The sequence below is a fragment of the Stegostoma tigrinum genome, chromosome 19 (genome assembly GCF_030684315.1).
Source record: "Stegostoma tigrinum isolate sSteTig4 chromosome 19, sSteTig4.hap1, whole genome shotgun sequence".
NCBI classification, from domain to species: domain Eukaryota; kingdom Metazoa; phylum Chordata; class Chondrichthyes; order Orectolobiformes; family Stegostomatidae; genus Stegostoma; species Stegostoma tigrinum.
The window spans coordinates 12,712,689-12,727,700 of record NC_081372.1 but is presented as its reverse complement, the minus strand read 5'-3'; positions in this window follow the sequence as shown (position 1 = coordinate 12,727,700).

Sequence of the window (15,012 nt, the reverse complement as noted above, 5' to 3'; positions counted from 1 at the left end):
AAAGGAATCAAGTGAAACACAAGCACGTTGATAGGAGAGTCACTTTTCACTGAAACTACTGTGTTCATCTAAAGCGTGAAGTGGAGCTCAAATAACTCTGCACCAGCTTTTTACTAGCTTTTGATGAATTTGGATGATCCATTAATCTAAAGGAGACAGTGACCATGAAGATTTTCCAAGAAAACTCCAGATGGAGAACTTGCAGATGCTTCAAGTCTATTAGGTCAACCTTGGCTCAGGTTTAAAGATGTTAACAGGAGGATCAGGTTCACACACTGGGGAGAGGGGGCTATTCAGGTGTCATGCTGGAGAAATGCAATGTCTAGTGGTTTTATCGCTGGAATATTAATCCTGTTTCTGGGTTTGAATCCCGCCAACAATTAGGGATAGGCAATAAATACTGACCTAGCCAGCAACGCCCACATCCTATGAGAAAATATATCTTAAAGCGCATCATATATTTCAGGGTGTGAGGGTGGTAGATGGGCAAAGAGCAATGAGCAAAATTCAACAATGGATTCATGGTCATCAGTAAGTTCCTAATCTCAGATTTTTTCAAATTGAATTCAAAGTCTGCTATGGTAGGATTTAAACCCAGGTCCGCAGGACATTAGAGATAACAAAGTTATCTCTAATCAGGGTCTAGGCCCAAAATGTGTCTCTGATGCTTCTGATGAAGGGGCTAGGCCCGAAACGTCAGCTTTTGAGCTCCTGAGATGCTGCTTGGCCTGCTGTGTTCATCCAGCTTCGCACTTTGTTATCTTGGATTCTCCAGCATCTGCAGTTCCCATTATCACATGGTTTACATTCAGGTTGTGAGTTGATGAAGCTTTAAAATAATGAAAAGCTGAAATTGTCTCAAGAATTGAAGAAAACAGCAATGGGTGAGCTTGTAAAGTTCTTCACTCCCTGTTACAACTGAGGTAGGCAGGATGACTGTTTCCTTTTCTGGTCCCATTCTTCCACACATCCCAACAAACTTTAAATATAGCCAGATTGGCAATGTTGCCAGTTACATGGATCTCAGACTGTATCACGTTCAGAGTTGGAACAAGTCAGCCAGGTTTCTTTTGTCAACAATGGGCTGTTGCTTCTCAGGCAGATCTCAAATTCTCCCACAGGGACTTTAACAATGCAGCAATTTTATTGTTCTGACACCGGGCAATATAACCTTTCTCTGATGTAAGACGCCGTCCAAACTTCCTGCTCTTTGCAGTGCATCATTGATGCTCTTGTAACTACTGTCATTTCCTTAGCAGAATGTCCGTTGTCTGAAATTCAATATACATTTCTATAGGTTCAAAAATCTTTTTAAAAATATTTGGATCACATCCTTTTATAATATTCCTAATCCCTGTTTATATTAGTTTTTTAATGGTTCTGGGCTGACAATGTTCTCATTAATGACTGACCTTATATTTACATTTACACTCAGCAGTCAGTAAAATGGACACAGAAAGAATACCCATTATCACCCAGACATCCTTCTAAAGGATGAATTATTCACTACGAAACATGGAAGAATATCAATGTTAGTTTTACACATTGAATACATTTTTATTCATCTGTATTTCCCATTTTTATCCCCCCCACAACCACATTAATCGATGAAGGATATATAATGTGGTACAGAGGTATTGAAACATTTGCTGCCCCTCAGACTGTAAATGGGGATTCTGAACATTGCTGACCTGATGACTCAATGCATAGTTAAGGATGTTACCAGCAGTGGTACAGTGCTGCCAAATCAGAAGGTTGAAGGGTCAAACCTACTTCAGAGCGTTCAGTATAAAATATAATCTGATGCTGCAGAAGTGAGAGACTTTCTTTCAGATATGATCAAAAACCAAAACCTTCCCAGGTGGATGCAAAAGATCTCTTGAAGAAAAGCAACAGAGTTCAAATCAATATTTATCTCTCAATGTAATTGGGACAGATTAACAATGTATTGCGTTTTTGTGAGAGCTTGTTGTGTGTGAATTGTTGGTTGCACTGCATTTGTTACATCAACAGCCCTGTAGGGTGTCCTGAAGTTTTGAAAAGTGCTAAATAAATGTAAGTTTTTTTTCTGTGTACAGACTTTAGGATCAATTGCTCTCTGTGTGTGTGAGTGAGTGAGAGAGAGAGAGACTAAGTAAGTGAAGCGTGTTAGGGGTCATGGCACAATTGGATTGACCAGCCTTTCTTATCCTTTAGTCAAACACCACTGCCTGTTTTCTATCTGTCCAGCCCTGTATCAGAGTTTAATGTCCCCACATTCCAATGCCCCAATCCCATGTACGAGACAAATTAAGATCTGTGAAATCTTACTGTCAGCAGAATCAGCCAATTTAGCTGTTACTATGACCCAATTTAGTGCCATGTGTCTTGGAATCCCGCAGGGTGAGGCTAGTTGTCGTTAATTACAGTCTGCTATGGAGATAGGGTTTCAAGGAAAGGTTCCCCTATGTCTACTCCCCACCCAGTTTAATATTGCACTGATCAGTCATCATTTTGGCTTGTTTCTCTGAGGTGGATCAATCACCACCTTCAGAATTCTTGACCTTAGGGAAATAACTGAGGCAAAATTGGAAGCAAAAGCACCAAAGGAGATGGAAATATTTCAAAATGTAGACAAGATGGTTGATTGTGATATAAGGGACTTTCAAGCTTCAGTTTTGCTTCTCTGCAGCTCTCAGAAAATCCAAAAGAAACTTGGCACAAGTTTACGTGTCACTAATGAAGCTGTCACAATTCCACTAAATCTGGAAGATTTACTGCTGTTTTTAGTCCTGACTTAGAATGCTATCACATTCTTTCATCATCACTGGGCCAAAAAACCTGAAACTCCCTTCCTAGCATTACTGCACAGAATGCAGCAGTTCACAGAGGTGGCTTAACACCAGCTTCTGCAGTGCAGTTAGTGATGGGGCATAAATGCAGTCCTTGTCAATGCTGCTCACATCCTATGAACAAATAAAAAGGCTAGAGAATCAGAACTGATCTGCTGAGAGCGGAAAAGAGATTTAATAGCGTAGCTCAAATCATGAAAGGTTTTGATGGAATAGCTATCAAGAAACCGTGTCCAAAGTAGCTAGATTTAAGATACAAAAACAGAAATTGCTGGAGAAGCTCAGCGGGTCTAGTGGCATCTGAGGAGAAAAATCAGAGTAACATTTCAGGTCAAGTGACCCTTCCTCAGACCTGGTACAACAGATTTAAGGTAAATGCACAAAGCATTAGGATTGGAGATGCAAGGGTAATTCTATTTATTGTAAGTATGGATGCGATGGATTAACTGGAGATTCATCAGTGCCTCTACAGGGATCTTGTGGCACAGTGGTAGTGTCGCTGATATGGTTCAACCCAGGTTCAAGTCCCACTTGCTCCAGAGGTGTGCAATAACATCTCTGAGTGGACCCATCAGAAAATCTCTCTGTGACTCTACCAAAAGACTGAAACTGCAGGAGATGCATACTTGTAATACATCCTTGTTAAACAAAGATTGGCTTCATTTTTTTAAATTCATTAATGCGATGAGGGCATTGCTTGCTGGGCCAGCATTTATTGTCTATCCCTAATTGCCCAGAGGACAGTTCAGAATCAACCACATTGCTGTGGGTCTGGGGTCACATGTAGGCCAGACCAGGTAAGGATGGCAGTTTCCTTCCCTAAAGAACATCAGTGAACCAGGTGGATTTTTCCTGACAATCAACAATGGATTCATGATCATCATTCGATTCTTAATTCTAGATATTTTTATTGAATTCAAATTCCACCACAGCAGGATTCAAACTCAGGTCACCAGAACATTATCTGGGCCTCTGGATTAGCAGTCCAGCAACAATACCACTAGGCCATCACCTCCCCGCAAAGTTTTATCCTTCATACTACCCATTTAGAGTCTAACATTCATAATGTAGCATACACTGCCTGATCGGGTGGTAGATTCAGATTCAATAGAACCTCTCAAAATTGAATTAGTTATATACTTAAAAATTTACAATTTGCATGTGAGGGAAGTGGACTAATTGAATTACTGTTACAAAGATTAAGCAGAAGTATGTTGGATGGAAAAGTCTCATTTTCTGCTATATGATGCTAATACCCGGTAGCAGATGGTATGAGCCAGGCACAGCAGGCAGGTAACTGTAAGGGATTTCTGAAACACAAAATAGTTTTAAAAAATAATCATAGGTTCAAATTGCAGCCATTGCTGTGTTTCAGTTCGCATATAGTCCGATAACATTTAAAAATAAGATTTAAATTTTAGTTAATGGCTGAAAATGATGACGCAACAAGGTTTCACATTTTAAGATGTGCACATGGACTGCAGCAGTTCAAGAAGGCAGCTCACTACCACCTTCTCAAGGGCAACTAGGGATGGGTAATAAACATTGGCCGAGTTACTGACACTCACTTCCCACGAGTGAATAAATAAAAGATTGTTATAATAACAAATCAGAATAAAATACTATTAACCAGTCATTGTTGTTTTTGGGCAACTCATGCTTTGAACTACAGAAAGGGATATTCCCCTTTTATCTTAATACATTTTACAGTGTTCATAAAGTTACAACCCTTACAGCAAAGGGCCCACAATCACTTCCAGCTTCTAATGTGTTCAATATTTTCAACCTCACCGAGTTATGACCATCTCCAGGCACTTTCCTTAGTTTTCAGAGAATTCTACAAATCCACCGCCAGCAGTGAGGATGCTTCTTTTACCCCATGTTGAATGCCAGAATGGATCTTCTGCAATACTCAGATGGCTGTGGGTTACATCTCTTTAACAAGGGACTGGCTCCCTTCACACATCTGGATTTGGAAGCCACAAAGATCACGAAGCTTTGTTTCTCTGCTGACTATATCAAGGATGAAGGATCTAGGCCCGAAACGTCAGCTTTTGTGCTCCTGAGATGCTGCTTGGCCTGCTGTGTTCATCCAGCTCCACACCTTGTTATCTTGGATTCTCCAGCATCTGCAGTTCCCATTATCTCTGACTATATCAACTGCTCTTTTTTCCCTCCTGCCCCCAAAATACTGAACTAACAAGTCCATTTACTGTTAGCACATTGTCCTGTGTTCTTAGTCCATGAACTTTGCACCTTGTTCAGCAAGTTCATTGACTAAGCCAGGCTTGATGACAGGCAGAATTTGGAATAATCACACTACCTCCCTTCATTTTAACATGGCATAAAGACAAAGGTCCAAAATATGCCGTTAAGACCCGCCAATTAGAGCCTTTGCCATTGATGAATTTGCTCATCTATGCAAAGCATTCTTTTACTATTTCATGCAGTGCAGCCCCATGCTTTTCAGAAACAGAATATGGAAGGAAACCTGCAGAATATGCCAGTGAAAAGCCTAAACAAAAGCTAAGAGATGGACGTGATATGACAGGAAATTATTTCCAGGAGTGGAAATTGTGTCCTCTGCCAGGTTGCATGTTGGCCCATCTCACTGTACAGTTAGCATTAGCAGAAATGCTAATTACTTTAGCATTGCACGACTGTTAGTTGTGTGCCTTAGAATCAGTAAATATGATGGAGCACTTATGAAAATCTCCCTCCAGGAAGAACCATCCTGATGTGTTTATAGACATTTTCTTAAATTGAATTTTATATTAAAGCTATGTTCTACTTTTGAATGGTTGGAATCTTATGAATTGACTCCCATTATAAAACATGTACGCTAATCGCAAAATCACCATTTTCCAGGAATCCAACTCATAAAATCATAGAATCTGTCCAACTCCTGTGAATGGGTGGAATTGACTGTAATAATCTCATAAGCATCATAACTGTGCCAATTGAATTAGCTGATAGATCAGTTAAATTTCTTCTGTAGTCATGCCCCTAGCCTGGAGGGGGAGAAGGCTTCAGCTTAGGTCCCTCAGTGCTATTGACAGCACCTTGCTGAACTTATAGGAGTTTATAAAATCATGAGGGGCATGGATAGAGTGAATAGCCAAGGTCTTTTCCCCAGTGTAGGCGAGTCCAAAACTTGAGGGCAAAGGTTTAAGGTGAGAGGTGAAAGATTTGAAAGGGATCGAAGTAGCATCTTTTGTATGCAGAGGATGCTGTGTGTATGGAATGAGCTGCCTGAGGAAGTGGTGGAGGCTGGTACAATTACAACATTTAATAGGCATCTAGATGGGTATATGAATAGGAAGGGTTTAGAGGTGTTTGGGCCAACTGCTGGCAAATTGGATTAGATTAAGTTAGGATATTGACAAGTTGGGCCAAAGGGTTTGTTTCTGTGCTGTACACCTCTGTGACTCTGAGTGGGTGTCTCCACATATAATGGAGACAAGATGCAGCTCAACTGTGATTTTCTTCTCAATCTGAAAAAGAATGAGCCTCAAGTTTCTGTACCCCTGGATTTGAGTTCACAACTAGCACACCAACCTGCCATGGTGTTCTGCTCATGGTCACAATGGATATTCCAGCCTTGGGTTTTTTTTTGAGAATTGGTAGGTTCTGCAGCCTCTGCTGGAGAACTGTACCAGGCAGATGTGGAATCATACTGTGACAAAACCTTTGAGCCTGTGCACATTGACAGCATGATGTCATATTTGCTGAACACCAGTTGAAAGAATTTGTCTCTGGGGGCACCTCTGTTTTGGAAAAGTTCTCTGGTAACTGCACAAGCTAATTCTGGGATTCCTTCATTGGTGCCAGGCCATTAAGACTTCTCAGCTTAACAGGTATCCAATGATGGGGAGGCATTGACATTGTATCAATGTCACTGAATTCAAAACCCAGAGGCCCAGGCCTGGGCAAAGAAACACAGAAATTGCTGGAGAAACTCAGCAAATCTGGCAGCTTCTGTGGAGAGAAAGCAAAGTTAACATTTTGGGTCCAGTGACTCTTCTTCCAAATCAGTTCTGAAGAAGAGTCACAATAACTCAGCTTTCGCTCCACAGATGCTGCCAGACTTGCTGAGTTTCTCCAGCAATTTTTGCTTACGTTTCAAATATTCTGGGGGCATAAGCTGAATCCCACCGTGGCAAAGGGTACAATTTCATTCAGTAAAATCTGGAATTAACAGTTTGACATCTGTCTATTAGAGAAGGAACTCTGTCATCCTTGCCCAGTCTGGTCTACATGTGACTCCAGATCCACATGACTGTGGTTGACGCCTAGCCACCTTCTGAAATGGTTGAGCAAGCCATTCAGCTCAGTGTATTAGGTAGGGAGGGGCACACAAGCAGTGCCCATGTCCCCGGCATGAATATTTTTAAAAGAGCAAAATACCTGGGAGGTGAGCTTATTTTCCTCTTTCAATGTTTGCTGTGGCTCAGTTGGTTGTACTCATGAAGGTTATGGGTTCAAAGCCTGTTCCAGGGGCTTGAAGACAAACTTTGGACACAACTTAGTGCAATCCTGAGAGAACGTAGCACTGGGAAAGGCATTAAATAAAGATAGTATCTGCCATCTCGGTTAGGTCATAGATTCATTGGGTTGTACAGCATAGAAACAGACCCTTCAGTCCAATTCATCCATGCTGACCAGATATCCGAAAAATTAACCTAGTCCTATTTGCAGCATTTGGTCCATATCCCTCTAAACCCTTCCTATTCATGTACCCATCCAGATGCCTTTTAAATGTTGTCATTGTACCAGCCTCCACCACTTCCTCCGGCAGGTCATTCCATACACACACCACCCTCTGCGTGAAAAGGTCTCCGCTTAGGTCCCTTTTAAATCTTTCCCCTCTCACCCTAAACCTGTGCCCTCCTGTTTTGGACTCCCCTACTCTGGGGATAAAACATTGTCTATTCACCCTGTCCTTCATGATCTTATAAACCTCTATAAGGTCACCCCTGAGCCTTTGACGCACCAGTGAAAATAGGCACAGGCTATTCAGCCTCTCCAGCCTCTCCCTGTAGCTTAAGTCCTCCAATCCTGGCGACAGCCTTGTAAATCTTTTCTTTACCCTTTAAAGTTTAACAACAAATTTCCTATAGCAAGGAGGCCAGAATTCAATGCAGCATTCCAAAACTGGCACAACCAATGTTCTGTAAAACTGCAACATAACCTCCCAACTACAATACTCCATTTACTGACCAATAAAGGCAAGCATACCAACACCTTCTTCAATAACTTGTCTACTTGTGACTCCACTTTCAAGGAACTATGAACCTACACTCCAAGGTTCCTTTTCTTGGCAACACTCCCCACCATTAAGTGAATAGGTCCTGCCCCACCAAAATGCAGCCCCTCACATTTATCTAAATTACACTCCTTTGCCACTCCTCAGCCCATCTGATCAATGTCCCATTGTACTCAGAGGTAACCTTCTCTGTTGTCCACTACATCACCGATATTGGTGTCATTTACAAACTTACTAACCATTCCTCCTATATTGACAACCAAATCACTTATATAAATGACATGTATAAAAGAACTAACTGTCAAAGCAGTGCAAAGGATCCCAATACATAACAGTGGCTCGGTGGTTAGCACTGCAGCCTCACAGCGCCAGGGACCTGGATGTGATTGCAGCCTCAGGTGACTGTCTGTGTGGAGTTTGCACATTCTTCCCGTGTCTGCGTGGGTTTCCTCTGCGTGCTGCAGTTTCTTCCCACAGTCCAAAGATGTGCAGGTAAGGTGGATTGGCCGTGCTGAATTGCCTAGAGTGTTCAGGGATGTGTAAATTAGGTGGGTTATAGGGGAATGGGTCTGGGTTAGATGCTCTGAGGTTTGGTGTGGTCTTGTTGAACTGAAGGGCCTGTTTCCACACTGTAGGGATTCTATAGCCTTCAGGTGACATCACTAAACAGATTACCTGGTTATTATCACCCATGTTGTGTTAGTGAGCTGGTTGTGAACAAATTAAATGCCAAATCTCCTACATTCCAAACAATGACTACACATTGATTAGCTGTAAAATGTTTTTGGGTATATTGAAGCTATGAAACATAAATGCATTTCTTTTCAACACTCCAAGTGCTTCCCTGAAGATCTACTGCACTCTGTCTTCAAATCCCTTGTGTTTAATTGTTTATGTACAGAACTCATCCTCCTTTATTAACCCTGTACACCCAAGTCTGTCTAGGCCAATTGCCTACTGATTGCTCCTTGTTTACTCAGAAAGTTCGTGCCTTCTGGGGGAATTGCTTTGCTGAATGTTCCATCTGGTTTGTTTGCTTGATTTGAACAATGTGCTGAGCACCATATTATAATCCAGTTTTAAACACTGCGATTAAGCCCTGCATCAGGCTGCAATGACTGGTGAGTATCCCAGAACTGCTGTTGTTAATAATTGCACCTGTCAAAGATTCAACTTCAGACTCCATTGTCTGGCTGACTGGTTGAAGAAATGCATTGCTTTTACCTACCTGTGTTAACTTTGACTGAAGATAGTAAGAACTGCATATGCTACAGTCAGAGTTAACACAGTGTGGAGCTGGAGGAACACAGCAGGCCGAGCAGCATCAGAGGAGCAGGAAAGCTGACACGTTGGGTCGGGATCTTTCTTCAGAAATGGCGGAGGGGGAAGGGAGCTGAGAAATAAATAGAGAGAGGAAGGGTGGGACTGTGGAAGGTAGGTGGGATGGTGATCGGTTATGTGCAGGTAGACAGTGGTGGGGATTGGTCAGTGAGTTGGGCAGAAGGGATAGGTGGGAGAGAAGATGGACCAGTTGTGATAGGTCAAGGAGGCAGAGATGAGAGGGAGGGTTGGTCATGGGATGAAGCCTTGGTCTACTGCATCCGCTGCTCCTGAAGTGGCCTCTTCATCGATGAGACCAAGTGGAGGCTCGGAGACAGCTGTGTCGATAACCTGTGTTCTATTTGCAACAAACGACAACACCTTCCAGTCATGAACTATTTCAACTCGCCCCTCCCACTCCCTGGGTGACATGTCCATCCCAGGCCTCCCAAATGTGGATTTTACCAGTTTCAAAATCTCCCCACGCTCCCCCTCCGTCTCATCCCCTTGACCTGACACAACCTGTCCATCTTCTCCCCCACCTATCTGCTCCTCCCATCTCACTGACCAATCCCCACCACTGCCTACCTGCACCCACCTATCACCATCCCACCTACCTTCGCCAGGCCTACACCCCCTCTCTATTTATTTCTGAGCTCCCTTCCCCATCCACATTTCTGAAGAAGGGTCCCAAACCAAAACATCAACATCTTTGCTCATCTGATGCTGCCTGGCCTGCTGTGCTCCTCCAGCTCCACACTGTGTTGTCTCTAACCAGAATGTTGTGGATATTGAGCCAAGCTGTCCAGAGGAAGGGTGCTATAGTGGCTCAGTGGTTCACACCACTGCCTCACAATGCCAAGAACCTGGCTTTGATTCTACCCTTGCGAAACTGTCTTGTGTGGAGTTTGCACATTCTCCCCATATCTGTGTGAGTTTAGTCCAGGTGTTCTGGACTAAACCAGGTTAAGTGGATTAGCCATGGTAAATGCAGAATTACAGAGATAGGGTAGAGAGATGTGTCTGGGTTGGATGGCGTTTGGAGAGTCAGTGTGGACTCATTGGGCCACATGGCCTGCTTCCACACTCTAGGGATTCTATGAAGTGTGGCCAGCTTTTTAATGGATTTCTGTCTCCTCTTTACTCAAAAAGTGCATTTCCATCTTAAATAAAAACAAAGTGCTGGAGAAACTCACCTAGTCTGACAGCTTCTGTGGAGGGAGAAACAGAGCCAAAAGCCTGAGTCCAGTGGGGCTTCAAAACTTTACAATTTTAGTTTGCCCTGGCTGTTTATTAGCTAGTAAACTTAAAGTCACCATCGTCACAATGTTCCATAGGAACCCTCTCTCATCAGAGAGAGAGAGAGACAACTGGTGGTGGTTTAACCTGAGGGTGACCGCACCTCAGGCAAGGAGAGAGATTGAGAAGGTGAGTCCTTTTATGGTAATCTTTAGCTGGTATGGGAATTGAACCCGCACAGTTGGCATTGCTGTGCATTGCAAACCAACCACATGACTTTATGAATTTAAATTAGCTGCCCAGTCTGTGGGTAGGCATCCTGATCAGTCCTGTTGCTAATGTTGGTTAAAATTTCCTGATGGCACTTCATGGTTCATCTGACATGGCTCCTCAATATTCTACTGGTGCCACTGTTACCACTTCCTAGGGGCTGTTCAAGTTCTGATCTCTCTCAATGGGCAGAATTTAATGTTTCAGCTTTCGTGGCCGCAAGTACAGTTGCCTTGGTCTTAAGCTCAGGAATTCCCTTGCTACCCCTCTCTGATTTTCTATTTCACTTTCTTCCTCCATGACTCTCCTTAAAACATGCCACATTTGATCAAGCCTTTGAACGTCTGACCTGAGATTGCCTTATTTGGCTGAGTGTCACATTTAGTTTTATAATGCTTCTGTAAAATGCCTTAGGATGTTTAATTACATTAAAGGCTGCTAGGGAAATAACAGTTGTTGTTGTTTTTGAAGCTCAAAAGCAGGATGATGGTCCATGATGGGTAAGGATTCTGTCCATCAGGCGACTATTCAGCACTGGGTAAACATAAGCAGCCTTGACAATTATAAAAGTTCTGTTGCAGGGATTCTATGATATAAATTGTTGCAGTGAGCAAGCTGGCCCCTTACTCAATGGTAAGGTTCTGATCTCAGCAAGACACCAAAAAGTGATCTTCCATCAGCTCCATTAAATATGAAGGAAAATTGGACAGCCACTCAGAGGCACTATAATGCACCCACACAGCTATAAGGGTTGCAAAGTGGAAAAAGTTTACAAACTAGCCTTGCAGATGCTAACAATGTTTTGCATTGTCACAGAAATAGTAATAAAGTATACATTTCAAAAATGTTCTCGCAGTACCCCTCTTCTCCTGCGGGTGGTGTCTTTTGCTGGAGCACAGTTCTTTCACGATGGATGGTCCTTCCATTCCTTAGCCGAGTGAACCATCGTTTGAGTGTGTGCCCAAACTGTTTGTTTCACTACGTTGACTTTTGTATTAATTATGCAAACTGCCCATTTCAGCTTTACTAGATAATAATTAGGATTGGGAACTTTTGCTGATTTTACGTCTCTGCGGAGGACAATCATGATGTACCCTCTGCTGTTCAAACAGATCCGGGCCCTGCCTTGTCTCTGGTCTTTAGAATTCCCTCCCTAAAAGTCCCTCTAACCCTCCCTTCTGACCTCCTCTAAACTTATGTCTTTGACCAAGCATGGGATCATCTGACTTAATGTTTTCTTTTGTGGCTCAGAGGCCAGGTTTGTTCCTGTGAAGTGTCCTAGTACAATATACTACATTGATGGTGCTACACAAATGCAAGTTGTTGTTTGGCTCAGTTCTGCCCCACTGGTATATGGATGTAAGATTATTTCCTGAGGTAGGATCGGGCATTGAACATTCTTGAGTGCAAGGTGTTCAGTAAAAATGAGATCGGAATGGAAGGAGCATGAGTGGCAGTTATGATTAAAGTACTCCAGAGAGGGAATGACTTGGGATAGTTAAGGCTTGAATCTATATAGTTAGAGCTTAAGAAACAAGATAGGTTCCATTAAACTAGTTGTGCATATTCCAGATGCCACCAAATAGTGGAAAGATATAGAAGAACAGGAATTCAAAGAAATTACAGAGGTTTAAGAACTATTCAGTAGTGTTGACGGGGGACTCTAATTCCTCATATACACTGGGATAGTTTGCATGTAGATGACAAAGAAAATGTGAAGAACGTAGAACATTACAGGGCAGTACAGGCCCTTCGGCCCTCAATGTTGCGCCGACCTATGAAACCATTCTGAAGCCCATCTAATCTACACTATTCCATTGTCATCCATGTGTTTATCCAATGACCATTTAAATACCCTTAAAGTTGGCGAGTCCACTACTGTTGCAGGCAGGGCAAAGTTTCTGAGATATGTTCAAGAGAACGTTCTAGATCAGAACACTTCCTCCAATGGGGAAGGATGAATTGCTGAACTTGGTTTTGGAGAATGAGGCAGATCAAATGTCAGTCGTAGAACATTTGCATGACAGTGGTCATTTCACCATAAGCATCTTGGTTAAATATTGAAAAGGTGCAGTCCAAAGTCCAAATAACGAGGTGCCAATTTCCGTGGGATGAGAATGGATCTGACCCAAGTAAACTGGCATCAGGGAAACTGTAATGGAATGAGTAGACTACCTTTAAAGAAGAGATAGTTCGGATTCATTTGAGGTAAATACCTCAAGGCAGAAGAAACAAAATGAAAGCTCCCTATGTAGATAGTAAAATGAAACAGGAAAAGTTTGTTTATGATATGTTAACACTAGTTAATACAAGCACAAATGAGACTGAGTAAACAAAGTTCAGAAAGAAAGTGAAAATATGATTAACAGAGGCAAAGAAAGAGTAGAAGACACTGGCAGCTAACATAAAAGGAACCTGAAATTTCACCTATAGATAGTTAAATTTAAATAAAGGTAGAAAAAGGAGGGCTAGGGTTGATCAGGAATCAAAAAGGTAATTTATGCATACAGGTAGAGGACATGACCGAGGTACTATATGTCATGTGTCTGTTCTGAGACAGAAGGTGCGCCAAAGTCTTTGCAGAAGAGGTTACTGAAACACTGGGTGGACAAATTATTGAGAAATATGAAGTATTAAAAAGCCTGGCTATACTCAAAGTTGTCAAGGCACCACGATCAGCTTGGATGTATCAGAAGATACTGAGTGAATTAAGGTTGGAAATTTCGGCCAATAATCTTCCAGTCCTCCTTAGATGTAGCTGTGCTGATGCAGAATTTCAAATGAACATAAGAATGTAATGAGAACATAAGAACTAGGAGCAGGAATAGCCTGCCCTGCCATTTAATAAGATCATAGCTGATCTTTCTGAGACTCAGCTCCACTTACCTGCCCACTCATCCTGACCCTTAATTCCTTTACTGTTCAAAAATGTATCTAGCCTTGCCTTAAAAACATTCAGCGAGGTAGCTTCAACCGTTCCGCTGGGCAGAGAATTCCACAGCTTTGGGTGAAGAAGTTCCTACTGACCTCAGTCCTACATCCTGCTTCCCTTTATTTTGAGGTGTTGCCCTCTAGTCCTAGTTTCACCTGCTAGTGGAAACAACCTCCATGCCTCCACCTTATCTATTCCCTTTATAATCTTATATGTTTCTATAAGATCTCCCCTCATTCTTCTGAATTCCAATGAGGAGAATCTCAGTCTACTTAGTTGCTCCTCATAATCCAACCCTCTCAACTCTGGAATTAACTGAGTGAATCTCCTCTGCACCCCCTCCAGTGCTAGTATATCTCTTCTCAAATAAGGAGACCAAAACTGCCCACAGTACTCCAGGTGTGGCCTCACCAGGACCCTATACAGCTGCAGCATAGCCTCCCTGTTTTTAAACTCCATCCCTAGAGCAATGACAGACAAAATTCCATTTGCTTTTTTAATCACCTGCTGCACCTGCAATCCTACTTTTAGCAATTCATGCACAAGGACACCCAAGTCCCACTGCAGAATTCCACCAAATTTGTTAAACATGACCTACCCTTCATGAACCCATGCTGGGTGTTCCCAATGGGACAATTTAAATCCAGATGTATTGCTATTTCTTCCTTAATGATAGATTCAATCATTTTCCCCACTACCGAAGTTAAGCTAACTGATTTATAGTTACCTGCTTTTTGTCTAAGATAACAAGGTATAGAGCTGGATGAACATAGCAAGCCAAGCAGCATCAGAGGAGCAGGAAGGCTGATGTTTTGGGCCTAGACACTTCTTGAGAAATGGGGGAGGGGTAGGGGCTTCTGAAATAAATAGTGAGAGAGGAGAAGGCAGATAGAAGATGGATAGAGGATAAGATAGGTGGAGAGGAGTTAGGAAGTTCAAAGAGGTGGGGATGGAACCAGTGAAGGTGCGTGTAGGTACGGAGGGGATAGGTCAGTCCAGGGAGGACGGACAGGTCAGGGGGGCGGGATGAAGTTGGTAGGTAGGAGATGGGGGTGGGGCCTGAGGTGAGAGGAGGGGATAGGTGTGAGGAAGGACAGGTTAGGGAGGTGGGGATGAGCTGGGCTGGTTTTGGGATGCAGTAGGGTGAGGGGAGA